Source organism: Cryptomeria japonica, chromosome 8 (assembly GCF_030272615.1).
Source record: "Cryptomeria japonica chromosome 8, Sugi_1.0, whole genome shotgun sequence".
NCBI classification, from domain to species: domain Eukaryota; kingdom Viridiplantae; phylum Streptophyta; class Pinopsida; order Cupressales; family Cupressaceae; genus Cryptomeria; species Cryptomeria japonica.
This window is the reverse complement of record NC_081412.1, coordinates 570,835,372-570,852,253: the sequence shown is the minus strand read 5'-3', so window position 1 is coordinate 570,852,253 and position 16,882 is coordinate 570,835,372.

Below are 16,882 nucleotides of genomic sequence, written 5' to 3'. Positions count from 1 at the left end.
TTATTCACTTTTCAAAGCAGCAAAGGAATAGAAGCCCCTAGCACATTGTTTGAGTCTCTTTGACAAGGGTTAGTCCAACATATTCATCCTTTGGTGACTTCATATTCCAATGTTCAAGTGAAAGTGGGTCTTGGTCCAAGTATCTACTTGTCTCATTTTCATGACAAAACAAGTACCTTTTGAACAATTATGACCTCATCAACATCTTCACCAAGCCCTTTGATTTTATTCACAATCTCCTCAATACGAACCAAATAGGAAGCTATGTTCTTTTCTTGTTTCATCTTTAGGCTTTCAAATTATTTTTGATGAGTTTGAAGCTTCACCTTCATCACCCTAGTATCTCAGGTTTATATATATTCTTCAACTTATCCCACATGTCCTTAGTTTATTTGCAATGCATAGCTTTCACGAACTGAAATTCAAATAATCCACACAAAATTGCATGCTTGGATTTTGCATTGTTCACACATTCCTTCTTTTCAACTTCATCCATCAGGGGAGTTGACGAGGGTGTGTAGTCATTTACCACTTATTTCCAAACATTATATCCTAGGGCATTCAAGTAGATCTCTATCCTTATCCTCTAAAAGACATAGTTTGTCGCATAAAAGAATGGTGCTTTGTTTGGTAAGAAATTGTGTCCAAATTGCCCAATCATTAGTTCTCTTCTAGATCTACGAAGGAATCCCCTTTGATACTAATTGAAGAGCACATGAATATAGTGAAAGGGGGGTAAATTAGTATATAAACATACTTTTACTTTTAAAAACTTGATTAGATGCTATAACAATATTTTAAATCATGACCAGGGAAAACTTTAAGAAACCCCCCCCTTGGACAAGGTGTAAAAACCTGGCGACAGTTGTATAATTCTAAGGAAAATTTTAATTTTACTGGCGAATTTTTGTGGTTTACGGAGAAAAATAATAATCTTCGTTGGTGAATTAGCCGTGATCGCTCAAAGTTTGTGAAAAATCCTAGCGAATTGTACTATTTTTAAAACAAAAAAAATAATTGCATGGGCGAATGGTAATGTTTTTAAAACCAGAAAAATATTTGCATTGGCAATTTCAACCTATTTTCAAACCATAAAAATAAAATATTGGCGATTTCATGCTATTTTCAAACCATAAAAATAAAATATTGGTGATTTCAAGCTATTTTCAAACCATAAAAATAAAATTTTGGCGATTTTAAGATATTAACTTTAAGTAATTAAAACACGTGGCACACAGTCATCAACTCTCTGCCTCTCATAGTCGTCAACTCTCTCTATCTCCAACTCGCAAGCTGAAAATGCTAAGCCTTCTTAACCTCGAGATCTAGTGACTAAGGGAAACTGAACTGGCACTCACCAATTCTCGACCACAAATGTTAAGTCCTCGTCACCGCAGCGACTTGGAGATAGTGGTAACTTAAAAACTTTAACCCTTGTTGCGTACTTGCCAACATAAAACTGTTTATCTCAAACCAACCCGAGACCTCGCGACCAAAGCAATTTCACTAACAATCTCCAGCTTGGTAACATAAAATGCTAACACCCAAAAAGCTAGAGACCTCGCGATGTAAACCCAAACCAACTTGTCGCCAACTCGCGGCTTGATCATGTCTTCAGACATTTTACCTCATGAGCTGGCGATAACCATAAAACTTAACCACAAACTATCTGGTCGCTAGCTCGCAACCTAAAATTTTTAAGGCTTGGATGCTGACTCATTCCTGAGGGACTAGTTTGAAGGTTTCTCTTGAGTCGAGGTTGATTAGACAAGCGAGGATGACAGTTTCAAAGGCATAAAAGGATTTGATAGCTTCTAAGTTAGAGATAGGAGATCACAAATTTCTCTGAGAAATAAGAGCTCAGGTTGCTTGTTGTCAGCGATTTTGAAGCAGAATTTGTCCAATCAAGGAGGAATAAAATTAGAACAAAATCGTTCACAATAGATGAGCCTTAGCGGGATGCAGTGGATTTGATAGGCATGATGATGACTTCTAGGAATCTAGAGTCTACAGTCATGTTGAAAACCACCAACATGATAATTTTTCACGTGAATGCAGAATGAGCATCACCAAATGAAGTGTGAAAATGTTATAAATACAATGGAGTGGTGACTTAATTGGTAGAAGAGAAAATAAACCTTTTTCATTTTCTGAGAGTGGTTTTTTTCCTCAGAAAGGAAGATTATGTTTGAGCAGGATTGTGCATGGAGTTGTACTTGTTGTGTGCTCTGTGATACCGGATGGGTGTTTTTTTGTTTTCTTTTGTGTGAGTTTGTTTATTGTCAGAGGGGTTGTGAAAGTGAGAAGGATTTCCAGAGGGGGTGTGAAAGCCTTTTTTGTCAAGAAGGGCCAAGCATGGTACATCCTCTGCTTCTACTCTGCCATAGGATCGCAAGGGGTTTGAAGAAGGAGCTTGCAGAGGAATGAAAGAAGGATTTGTTTGGGTGGGGAGTGGTAGCCAGTCATCTTTGTGATGAGATGGAAGTTGCAACCCCCCCCCCCCACAATAGATTACATTTACCCTAAAGCTCATGTTTCCACTTTCCCTGATCGTGGGCATGAAGGCGCAAGTTCCTCTTTCCATTTTCTCTGTTCCTAGGCATGAAGGCTTCCTCTTGAATTTGGAAATGATCTGATGGACTTGGACAAAACGTAACATCTCACATTCCATCAGAAATGAAGGCATTGGGGTGATAATGGCATGGCTCAAGCAGTTTTGCAAGTTGTATAGTCATTGGGGTTCCTTTTTTGGTTCTAGTAGTGATTCTAGAGTCTAGGTGAAGGGAGCAAGTTGCATACTATATAGTCATTTACAGAGCAAATGAAAAGCATTTAGTGTCAAGCTTTGTCTATATATAAATTTATTTTTTGTATAATTCTATCTCTTTCAAATGATCAGAATCATGAGATTTAATTTTTTTCATTTGTTGCATTGTTATGGTGTATGTAATTTTTCATTTAATGCTTCCTAATCCTATTATGCCCAGGAATGCAAAATTTCTGTTAGTCTGGAATCATATTAAATAATTAAGGATTCACCTTATTGTAATTGGTGGGCGGATTATAGACAGTCATAGAACACCTCCATATATATTACATAAACATCAATAGCATATAAAATCATAAGAGTATTAAGAATGAAAGTATTAAACACCACAATAGATTATTAGATAGGAATACAATTATACAACATAATTAGTAAAACATCAAGACAGCAGACCAGTGCCTTATCCTAGGGCATGGAGTCACTTACAATTCAAGACAACCTGATAATAAACTTCAATAAGATTCATTTGCAGATAAATAGGAATGAAATTATGAATAATGCCATTACATACAGTTACACAACCTAGATTCATATGTAAACTAAAAAACCCTTGACCATTCAATTCACAATGAAAACATAAATTCAACACAAAGACAATTATGTGAAGATCGCATTGTTCAAACTGCAAATGATATTGATATTATATTCATAATGATATCAGAAAGTAAATTCACAATGCGATTCAACTATGCACTTATCAAATTCTTGAACAGTTGAGCTATTATAACTATATTAATATAAGAGTTTTCAAGTTCAACATCATTGATCAATAAAAGTGGCAACCTCAACCTGAGGATTCAACAAGCTTAGGATTACTATGAGGAATCTTGGGTAGCAACCTCAACCTAAGATTTCTTCTTTGGCTTTAGCATGGCTTGCCACCTGTCCACCTCTTTGTCTGTTGGCCAACTAAATGCCTTTACCTCTTCCAACTTTGCAACTGAATCTGCCCATCTGGCATCTGTAACTGCCCTGGACTCAACAATAAACTTTGCATGGTCAACCTCAACCTTGAACAGTGAATCAAGCAAACCGTTAAGGAAATCAACATCAACCTGTTCATTTACATGCTTGATTATTTCTTCTTTCTCCATAATCAAATCAAATTCGCTGGTCCAATCAGAAACTGATTTCAAATCTCCATTACTACCATAAATTGAAGGCACCAATTTATTATAACCTTCCCCAAATGTCTGCAATTTTTCATTTATAAGCACATCCTTCCCTGTGAAAAATGCATAAGCTGCATTCATTAGCTCCACCATGTCTTTAGTGTCACTGATCTTGGGAGGGAACTCATCACTATACATCATTGCAATATCTAGGTTATCCATTAATCTGCTTCTTCCTGACCAAACATTGAACAAAGGTCCAAGAAAAGTGACAGCCTCAGAGGATGTTTTGCTTGCCTCTTTCAAAGAAATGTGCATATCATGCACAACCATCAATTTGTCTTTCAATACACTAATCCTGTATTTCAGAATTCCTGACACAACGGAGATAGCCTTGACATTTTGTTCCTTTTCAAGCTTTTCAATTTTCCCTGCGTATTCCTCCATTTTTGCTGTCACATCAGCTGGTATTTCTTGTACTTGTTCTATAATCTGTATTGGAGGGGGCTCATTTGCAATTTTTTCTTTCAACTCCACTAACTCTTCCTCAAGAGCACCCTTCTTCATCATTGTCTCTTCATATTTTTTAGACAATGCAATCAATTGGTTATATGTTTCTGTGTATCTTCTTGACAAATCTATGTTTTTGATAAATTCATGAAAGAAACTTGAGTAAAAAATGAGGCAATCTCTGTGTCAGTTGTGTTCTTCAAGTTCCAAATCATTCTATCAGCTTTCTTTTCTACTTGGATATTTAGAAGGTGGGGCTTTTGAGTGGAAGGGGCCAAAGACCAAGCAGCAAGTGTCTTTGACTTAGGATTAAATCCTGATCCTCTTATTACATCTCCAATTTCAAATTAAGTTCTAAACATTGGGTCCTCTTGCTTCCTAATCTGATCAATAATAAAAATAGACTGGATATCCTAGTCAGGCATCATAATCATACCAGTACTCTTTATCAATTGTCTTGCCTGTTCCACAGATATTTCCTCCCTATCAGGATCATATTCCTGCAGTGCCTTGATGATCTCCTCTTTCTTTTCTTCATTTGCTTCCTCTATGATCAGATTTTGTTTTAATTGATTTTGTTTCAACCTTGTCAAAAAACTTTTAAATTCATTTGACTTAATAAAGTCATCATCTTTCATGAACTCATTTGACAACATCACACGCTCATCAAAGCCTTGAGCAAGGGCTTCATTTGTTTCTCCCTGTTCTTCATTCTGCCCTGCTTCTCTAAGATGTGTCCTTATTTGATGAAAGTAGTGTCCTTGTTCTGTAACAATTTCTCTAGCAGGGTCTCTCCTCACAATTGTACCGACCTCAGTGGTTTTTTGTTTCTTTGCAACTGGCACTCGGGTAGATTGAACTTCATCCCCACTCTCTACATCATCAACAGACACACTAAGTGGCCTCTTGCCATGTGAAGAATGTCCATCTTGGGGGTCTTGCTACTGAGCAGTCACTTTTGGAATTTGAGGCATTTGTTCCATCAGAGTTTCATATAAACTCAGCATTTTGTTAATCCTCTCCAGGTACGAGCTATCAGGGCAAAAACCTGAGAAACTAGGGTCAACAGCCAACAATTCTGCTTCAACTCTCATCAAATTTTTCCATTTTCTTCTCCTTTCTTGTACTTCATCTTTTCTCAGCAAATTTCTAACCATGTCTTCATCATCCAATGGTTCATGGTCCTTTATTGTGGCCCAAGGTGTCATTTTTGGCATTGCAACTTTAATAAATTGTTCTGGATCACAGAATCTAGACACAGCATTAACCAACCTATATTGTTTAAGGAAATTGTTTACTTCATCAAAGGAACTCCTACCAATGGTAAAATCAGATGCAACCCAAAGCCTAGGAAGAAAAGAACCCTTCCTATTTTTATCAAGGTATTCTTTTTCAACTAGGGTCAATTGCCAGATAAACTCCATAAAAGCAATCCTAATTGGAACAAATTTTAGTAAAATATGGGGAGGCTGAGGACACCCATAGACTCTCATCACAGTAAAGTTATCAAAAAAATAAAAGTCCCCCCAGTTATGTGAAATAGGCCAGTTTGGAACATACTGGTAAGGTCTCAAAACTCTCCTAACATTAATTGACAATCGTTCCCTATTTATTCCTAGCATTTCCATAATTGGCGAAACAATCAAATTTTCAAAGAAAAGGAAAGAAGAATGGGGAGAACTACTATCCCAAACCTGGGTCCATCTTTGTATTGGCACTAAGACACCGAATTCTTCTGTGAAAAGCTCCAATTCTTTATCCACGAACTCAACATTATAGAACAAGATTAAATGCATCAGCAATGAATAATGCTTGAATGTAGGGTTGGGTGCACCACTCTGAAGTTCAACTAGAGCATTATGAATGTCTTCAACCACATAGCCCACATAATCATAATCTTTGTTAACATATGGGTGTTGAATGTCCATAGCCATCATCAGTAATTCAGCTGACGCTGTTGAATCTCCATCAAAACCCAACACTCCGCATAATCCATAGATTGTACAATGCATATAATGGTGGAAAGGTGTGATGTCAAATGGTGGTTTGATACTCTCTGGAATTATAACCGGCTTCTTATTCACCCTAGGCATGTATCTGGGCATTGCATGCTTCTTGATAACACCTTTGTATTTGTCATAATCCTCTGCAGTTCGCTCCAAATCTATATCTGTACATGCAGCACCAGTAATCTGGAAAGCTTCAACAAATCTAGCTCTGTTAATTGAAACTAGGGCAAACTGGTTCTTTCTTCTGATTACCCTAGATACTGGGCAATAGCGTTTGCCCAACTCTTTGATCAAATCCACATCAACATACACATCTGGCACAATTAACTTTGCCATATTTAAATCCCAAGGGTTTGACATCGGGACACCCTTAACCCTATTTTTCCAGAAATAATGAAATTGAGCAGAACCAGTCATATTAAGCATGGTAGGGTTTCTGCATTGGCTCCATAAATCTCTCCATGCCAAATGATTTGTATTCAAAGCAACGGAAGTCCCTGGCATCAAATCTACAAATTCATCTTTGTATTTCTTAACCATCGTTTCCTCAGTGGCACTGGGCTTGGAACCTCCAGGTCCACCTGCTCCACTTGTCGTGGCCTTGGACTTGGGCTTGGAACCTTCAGCACCACTCATCGCCTGACTCATTTTAGCTGCAAGAGAAAAACTTAACCAATTTTCTGAAATTTTCTCACACCCAACACTCTGAATTCTCCAATGTTGTTGCAGAGCTCAATTCACTGGATTACCTCGAAGATAGAATGCATTAATGCAATTATACAAAACCTCGGCTCAATCATGCAATTTATGGTATTTACTATTTGAATTTTGGGCGCCGTCACTTCTCTCAAGTCTCAAGTCTCATTAATTGCCACACTTGCATGAACTAACTAGTAGCTAATGTGGCATAATGACATTAATTCAAACTTCAAACTGAAGTACTCGAGCGAAATTTGAATTCATGCCCTTCTATTTGATTGGCGATTGGCATTCAAAACTTTTACAGAACCCGGCAAACAAGTCCACATGTTAGCGAGTTAGCAACAATGCTACCAAATCCTCTTAATCGCAAGCTCGCAACCCCTTTTATGAATCCTCAAATAATCTCGCGAGTGAGTGACAACCGTTGATCTAACAAGACAACTTATTTCATCACAAGCTCGCAACTAGAAACTTAACTTGACTTAAACCCTTGCGATCCCGCAACAACAAGACACTTAACCGCCTTCGCATGCTCGCAACACTTTTTGACTTAAGACTTCCAAACCCATGAGCATGCGATGACCACAAAATCGGACCAAAACTTACCTGTCGCCAGATCGCAACTTAAAATGCTAAACAACTTCAAAAACTGCGAGTAAGCGACTTAACCGCATCGCATGATCGCAAATTAAAATGACTTAACCGTGAACACCTCGAGACCTTACGATAACATAAAATCACACCCAGATGCAACCTCGCAACATAAAATGGTATTTGGGCACTGTCACTTCTCTCAAGTGACCAAGTCTCATTAACTGCCACACTTGCATGAACTAGCTAGTGTGGCATTAATTCAATTAAACTGATAGAATGCATTAATGCAATTGTACACAGTACAAATGTCAAAATCTCGGCTCGATCGTGTCAAAACTTTTACAAAACCCGACAAACAAGTCCACGTGTCAATCCCCATCTTTAATCGCACACTCTCAACCGGTTATAACAATCAGGAAAGGAACCGACGAGTTAGCGACAATGCTACCAATCTGCTTAATCGCAAGCTCGCAACCCCTTTTACGAATCCTCATAGAATCTCGCGAGTGCACGACAACCGTTGATCTAACAAAATAACTTATTTCATCGCAACTTGAAACTTAACTTGACTTAAACCCTTGCGATCCCGCGATAATAAGGCACTTAACCGCCATCGCATGCTCGCAACACTTTTTGACTTAAGACCTACAAACCCGCGAGGATGCGATGACCACAAAATCAGACCAAAATTTACCTGTCGCCAGATCGCAACTTAAAATGCTAAACAACTTCAAAACCTGCAAGCAAGCGACGAAACCAACTAAGCTGCGATACCAACTACATCGCATGATCGCAAATTAAAATAACTTAACTATGAACACCTCGCGACCGTGCGACAACATAAAATCACACCCAGTCGCAACCTCGTAACATAAAATGGTCAAGTGCAAAACATCTTGCGAGCTAGAAACAACTAAAATCTCTCAGTACTCGCAAGCTCGTGACTTAAACTGACTTGATGATAAAGGACCTATGAGCTAGCGCTAACCATTAAACATGTCTGACCAACCGTTTGACCACACTTGACGTTGACATGGACAAATAAATAGAGGACAACTTAGATTTTCAATGCATGACAACTTCGGTTTACTAGCCAACTAAGACAAAAAACAAACACAAAACCCTAATCGCCATGAACATCATTTTAAGCATTTAATGTAGAATAGTAGAAAGGTTCTAGGAGTAATAGTTATGCAATATGAATAATTTTATGGATCTTGTGACACAAATTTGTTGCATTTCATGTTCAACATGTTACATAATGTGGAACCAAATACCAATTTACTAATAATTCAATTGTTTAGTAATTATTCAAATTCACAATTAAAAATATGAAATAAGTATCCGTTCTACTTCTGATTGACAAATTCAAGGAATACAATATCAAAAATCATCAATGACAACTATAGTATTGCAATTTTGCAAATTGAAATTGTAATATGACTCAAGAATTGTAGTATAATTATAAATACCTATAAACTGATTGCTAATTCACTTCAATGATTCAGTCCGACTGTTTGAGGCTTCTATATCCCAAATGGACTCAAGATCCGGAAACTGACTAGTACTAACAAGTTCATGTTCATTCTGAGTCGGGTATTCAAAAATGTCTTCATCTTCATGCTGACTCTGAGTCTGCGATCCATCATATTCATTTGTCTCAGCACTAGCAGTAGAAGTAGCACCACCAGCTTTTAAAGTGTTGCACACCCTTCGTCTATCACACATGGAATTCTAGATTGCCAGTGCCCTATCATATGGAAAATCTCTAACATTATACTGGAAACAACCTCAAGCAAGTTTCCAAATTCTTGTCTAATTTGTTTATGATCTTTGATTTCAAAAGCCCTAATGCACTGAAAACTCTCTCATCTTCCACCGACCCCAATATCATTGTTTGACATAAATCAACAAGTTTCAAATATTCTGGTATTGCAATACACAATGCTTCACTTTGATCTATCCTTTTCCAAAGCCTTGTGATTGATCCAGGTTCAAATGGATTCTCCAAGTTAACCAACTGCCATTTCATAACCAATGCAAACTGTTTACATTGTTTTCTAAGATGATCTGAATTTAAAATTCATTCTATTGGTTGTCCATTGCAATATACATCTTTTGAAAATGTCAATATCAATTCCTCTAGTTTTTTATGATACATCTTTGCATCATTTGGATTATCTCCAATTGAATGCCAAAATTGAGGATACACACAACCCATGGCTTCAAGTATTTCTTCTCGAGGGAATCTTTCTTGAATCTCAGTTGAAAGTTCATATGCAATAGAATTCAAATTATCACTAACAGATTTAACAATCCTGTCAAAATCTTCCTTTTTAACTGGTAGTGCTCTGCCTCGCTTGCCTGTCTTAGATTGGTGCATTGGTATCTAAAATCCTTTTACAAAGACACATAACTCATTTTTTGTATTGAAATGTAAAAAAATTTCAGCATGATTCAAATCTGTAATTATCTACCACCTAAAAAAATTTGGGCTTCGCCCTATTAGATCTAAATATAGACCATCCAGGCTCAAGCATGTCATTTTACGTAGAGTGCTATACTCATTGATATACATAGTTCTGTCGGGCTTTCTTAACAAGTTTGTTCATTGAATCCAACATGGGGAGAAGACTAGCTAAAGTTAACAAAGTCTCTATATCACTTAACTTATGTAAGAGATCAGGAGCTTTGTCTACTGTGAGGCGTTGCTCATACATTAGTCCAATCAAGGATTGATATTATGTTATAACTCGTTCCCCTGGTCCATGCAAGGAGGTCCATCTGGTCTCAACATCCCTGAGAAGCTTGTTTCCTTCTGTTACTCCCTCAGCAAAAATCCAAAATTCTACAAAATGTTTAGGACTTCGGCAGAAGTATGAGTGGAGCTCATGGACCAGATCTTCAACTTTTGACACTATAGGGAAATTGCTTACAATTCTATATGCTAAATTCATTCGATGGGCCATACAGTGAATGCCAACCATGTATGGTGCAATACTAGTTTGTAATCTTGTGCAAAGATCGGTCCTTTGACCTTGCATTACTGCAGCTCCATCAGCTCCAACACACACCAACTTCTTGGTAATTGTCAAGTCATCCATACCAGCAATTTCATTCAAAGCTTTCTTAACTTCCAAATATAAATTTTCTGCTATTGAATTGCCCCTCATTTTACGAATACAGAGTAGATGAGCTCGATGGACGTGTTCTTTTACGGTATACACATGCATACAAACCCAAGCAGTGTTATCTACTGCAGTAACTTCATCTATGGATAATGAAATGAAATTTGACTCTTTTACACTCTCTTGTAAATTTTCCTTTTCCACCTCAGCGAGATAGTTTGCCATTTCCCATCCAACGTTTATTGACCAATGTGACATAGGATAGTGAGGAACATTCAAAAAAGATAATAAATTACTAAATTCTGGGAAATCTTTCATAGGACGCCCTCTCGACATAATATGAAAAACAACACTCATCTGAACAGTCTTTGCTAGGTTTGCATCTTTCGCTGCATGTTCAAGCCCAGCCTTGATTGTATTTCCAAATCCACTATTACGAATCAATGTCGTTTTGTGGTTATGCTCTTCATATTCCGCGACATACTTAACATGAAGACATTCTTCCTTTGATTTCCATCTTACTACTCATGTTTCCTTTCCGTCTATGATTTGTTTTTCATAAACCTTACCAATATGCTTTTCTATGGTGTCAAGCTTTAGCTGCATCTTCTTCTCTCTTTTAGTTTTCCAGCTACAAATCTTACACCTGCATTCTGTTGGTTGTTCATCATTGTTTGGGACCGGTTCAACGAATGGGTACTTTGCTACCCAATCAATCTTAAAACTCCTTGTCATCTCCCACTCTCACCCTAGTTTTACTTTCCTTTTTCTTTTCTTCCTACCAACATCATCTTCAGTACTAGCATTTGCATTCGCCAATGGTATCTCATTGTGTGTATCCCTTAGAACATCTTCTGCCGTTTCGGCATTGTCATCCTCATTTGATGCATTTAACTCAATGACAATCCCACCTTGTGGTACTGGTGGTGGTGAGCTACTGTGAATGGGTTCTGCAACTACAGAGGTTGATGGACCAGAAACTTTGCCAATTCCAAAAAAAGACTTTATGGTACTATATTTAAGTTTAAGTTTTGGGCATTTTGATGGCCTCCCAATCCCTTCAGTTTCACTGCCCTGAGGAGTCTTACCCTTGTCTGACATCCCAATCCCTTCACCAGCCTGAGGAGTCTCACCCATGTCTGACTGTGACATCTTGAGTCTTGACCTCTCACTACGAATTAAAAGTTAAAACTAATACTATCAAGTATGAAGAAATGATTACTCACCTTTATGCCTTCTCAATTCTCTAAATCAGGAATCGGGAATGAATGCCTGGGCCTGTGTTGCAGGATTGTAACTCTGGCCCTCCACCCTACAATGAACTTCAACTTTCCAACTCAATTTGCAGAATGCGAATTGAGACTCGAGACTCCGAGAGCTCCCAATTTACTAATCAGATATGAACAAATTGTAAGAAAGAGTGTAAGAAATAGTGTATTTATAGCAATCCATGATTGCATTTTTGGCGAATTACGCGAGCGTGCAATGAACATTTAATTTAAGCGGGGCGAAATGGGTCCTTGAATGCTTATAATGTTTTATTTGATATTGGCGAATTTGGCCGACGCATGCAATGAACATGTAATTTACCATTGGCGAATTAGGTCCTGGGTACGTGGTCGTTTAACTATTGTTGGTGAATAGCGGAGGTGATCTAATACCCACATCCAAGTGATTCCAGGCAAATATTACGGGCATGCACGTCGATGGGGTGTGGTCATTGGTGAAGCCAGTTTCAATAGTGTGTCGTTAACCCCGAAATTCTGGGCGATTTGACCATGATGGTGCCCAAGACTATTCATGCGGAATTCGCCAATTGGCGAAGATTCACCACTAAAAAACTCTCTGATCATGACCAACCACAAACATAATATCTAGCAAGTAGAAACAAAAGAAAACACGACTTATGTGGAAACCCTTATAGGAGGAAACCATGAAAAAATATTATTTTTTTATTGAAAACTTCTTACAAATTTCAATAGGTACCAACCCACTAGAGACAACAATCCCCTTTAGATGATTTCACAGGCACCAATCCCCTAGAGACACCAATTCCCACAATTGAGCAACAATTCAATAAGAGACACCAACCTCCAAAAGAATGAAATGATGAATGTTTGACCTTCTTCTCCAATAAGATCTAAAACCCTTCACAATTTTTCTCAAGAATTTCTTCTTATAGGTAGTATTTACTCTTAAGGTCTACATAAAATGTTCTTCAAATCCGCAATAAATAGTCTCTAAATCTATAACAACTTGCCCTTGAAGTTTGCAATAAAGTTATCCTCAAATTTGCAATAATTATCCCTTGAAGATCTACACTTAGGTCTATTATAATTCGCCATTTAGGTCTGCAAAATTTTTCCTCAATGTCTACTCTTATGTTTGCTCGAACTTGCCATTTAGGTTTGCAAAATTTTTCCTTCAAGACTACTCTTAAAATCACCTTAAATTTGCTTCCAAGGTTTGCTCCAAATTTGATATTGATGGAATGATATTCAATTAATTTCTTGCTTACTAACCCTCAAACCATCCTTCATTTATACCTTACAAGACACCTCTTTACCAAAAGTTACAGCTCCCCCAAAACAAGTTGGCCATCATGCATTTAAATTTTTTTAATTTTTTTTTAGTTACATTGCCCAAAGCACGAGTGCTCAATCCTAGGAGGTCGACTAGAATTCGTATCATTTTTTTAATGCCTTTTAACCTAGGTACCAAATAAGGAGGCATTGGCCCAAAATTATGAACCATGGGTCAGCCCTAAATAGATATTGATGCTCTGCAAAATGGGGAAAGATTAGACTAGAACCTGTGGTGGAATAACACACAAAAACCAAGAAACTGTTAATGTTAATCAACCAAAAACTAATCTAAGCAGACATATCAAAAGAGACACTAAAAACATGAAAGAATATTTAACTAGGAAAGCAAATATAATGAGGCATCTCCAAATGCCTCCTAACATGCTCTTAGCTCCTTCTTCTTTGTTCCTCTCCTCTCCAAGTTCCAAACTAGTGTAGCTCTCAGCAGCTTTTTGCACTATGGATGCTTATGGAGGTTCAAGATTGAAATGTTTTAACTATGCTATGCAAGTGTAAATAAAAGCTAAAATGAGATGCTAGATGCTAAAATGATTTATTTTAGACCAAAATAACAAGATATTAATGGTTTACGCTAAATGCTCTCTAAAATTCTCTATAACTTAGATGCATACAAGTTTTCAAGATCTGGATTATGAAGAAATGGGCTCTATTTATAGAAAAAATGGAGCAATGGATGGTTGAGATTGACTAATCTCAACAAGGGTCAGGATTGAATGATATTCAATCTATGTGATGACTTTCAACCCAATCCCAGGATGACAAGTGTCCATATGAGATAGGTTGAGAGGAGAGGGAATAATCATTAAATGCTTGACATGACCTGAGAGTTAACTTGGGAGTTAAGGTCAAGGTTAGGTTGAATGAATAAATTCTTTATTCAAAGAATAAAGCTTTTATCCAATGGATAAACTCTTGTGCAAAGGCAAAAAAGATAACCATGGTTAAAACAATAAATGCTTGAGGATACACATGAGTGCAAGTTGAATTAACCATAAATGGTTATGTAAGAGCCATTAATGGTCACGCAAGAGCCATTAGTGGTTTTGGAAGACTTTAGAGGTTAGATTGTTGAACACACAAATCATTAAATGTTTTTCAAAGACTTTGAAGTCTTTGAGAAGTGACTCCAAGTTGCTTAGGAATGTGACAATAATTAGGGGATGGATTAGGCTAATTAGGAAGGGTTTAGAAGGATCTAGAAGGGGTTTTAGGAATGCAAGTGGATTTGGTGGGTGAGGGAAAATAGGATTTTAATTAAAATAAAATTCATTTATTTCAATAAATGGGTGCAAGTTGCATTTGTAGGAAAATGCAAGTGGGGGGATAAATGATTTAAATAAATGTTTTATTTAATTTATTTAAAGGAGGAAAAGAGGATTAAATGAAATAAATATGTTTTATTCATTTAATTGATTTGTGAATTTGGTTGAATGAATTAATTAAAAGTAAATTGAATAATTTATTTAATTAATAGGAGAATGTTTGAAGATGAATTAATTAAATATTAATTTAATTAACTGATGGCTAGTGGATTTTTAATCAAATAAATATGAATTATTCATTTAATTAAAATGGACAGATTTACGTGACTACAGATATAATTTTAGTTATTTAAATGTAAGTCAAACTTTTCATTTGAGTGCCAATTTAATTTCTTCTTATCTATTGATGTAGTCGGCTATAATTTGCTTTAATACTTCATCTCCTTGGACATGTGCTTTGACATCAATGACAAAAAATTCTAATAGAAAATAATTGGGTTAATATTCATAGGTTTTTTTAATAATAGAATTATAAAAGATATTAAGAAAATAGGCAATTGAATATTGAACTAGTTGTTGTAATGTTGCAAATAATAATAAGACACTATACAATTAATGAGAGAAGATTGTTACATTTTTTTGATATAATATTTTATGCATAAATTGAAGTGTGAATTTGTTTAGTAATTCAAATATGGATTTTTTATAGATACATATTTTCATATAATGCTCAAGAAGTTACAATTATATTTTGTATGTATAATCAATACGTCAAATTTGTTGCTATCAAAAAAATATTAAAGTTTATGTACGATATGTAAAAGTGGTAGGCTAAACAATTTTATGAGTTAAACATTGTTTTTCATAGGTATTTTATTTCTTAGGATTTATTTATTTATTAAAGTTAAAGCCAGTTTTGAAGGGGACCTTGAAACCCTTTAGAAAACATTTTCTAACAAGATAAGCACAACCAATTAACAACAAACCATTTGCCTACATACTCATCCCATAACTTTAAGTTGATACTCCTCCCAATTTGCTTGTACAAGTGAGGGACAATTATTATGAATGCTTACTAAAGTTGTGGGAGTAGTATGAAGGCAAATAAAGAATTATCTTAGTATTGGAGCGAGGGACATTAATTTCACTAAACAAAGTATTACCTTCATACAATAAGTGAGAAGGCTTTAACAAGGTCCCAATTCTCTTCATCATCTTCTATATTAGCCTGCTCTTATTGAGAATCACTTGAAATTTCAATATCTTTAAGTTTGGGATGTTGCACTCTAGCCAACCTGGTAAATCTTCTGACACTCATTTTGAGTAGGGCCCTAATCATCTCCATCTTCTAAGTTGGTGGTCATTTTCTTTGTAAACAAAGTCATACCCACAAATTGACTTGTTCCCTTTTCACCATATCCACTTATTTATTACTCTCATGGTCACACATATCACCATGCACACACTATCCACTATGTTCTAAACTAGTTCACAATTGTGATGTTGACCTTGCAATCTCACAAACAGATTCTACCTAAATTTAATGTTGTAAAATCAGACATGATTAGCTTCTCATCTTTATCCTTCCTACTTAAGCTTGACTAAACACAAACTTGTGAGCTATGCTATTATGTCCCCATATTTAAAGGTATTCAATGCATTCATCCTAATCATCCATAATTTGAGAGCTAAATTCGATTATCATTCTTACTTACACACTTCAATTTCCAAAGGCATTTGCATGGTTGGAGATTGTTATATTCGTTCATTATTCTATTTCCAAAGATTAATCTAAGCAAACATGTCCTTGTGATACATCAACCCTTTAAGATGTTTAAATGCTCATTTACAATAATAAATAATCAATCAATCTATAAAGGCGCTCTATTGAAAAAAATACTATTATGATAAAATAATTAACATTATTAATCAAATGATAACTTTTTCTAATTCAATATGAATACAAAAAATCAAAACACATTACATTCTTCAATGATAATAATGCATATTTCTTACTTGTTGATAAGGGTGTAATTCAATGGTCATGTTATAACATTGTTGTGGTGCCACCAAGGTTCAAACACGTGCTGAGCCATTGAATTCACATGCCATGTGCCTCCATTAGGCTAACA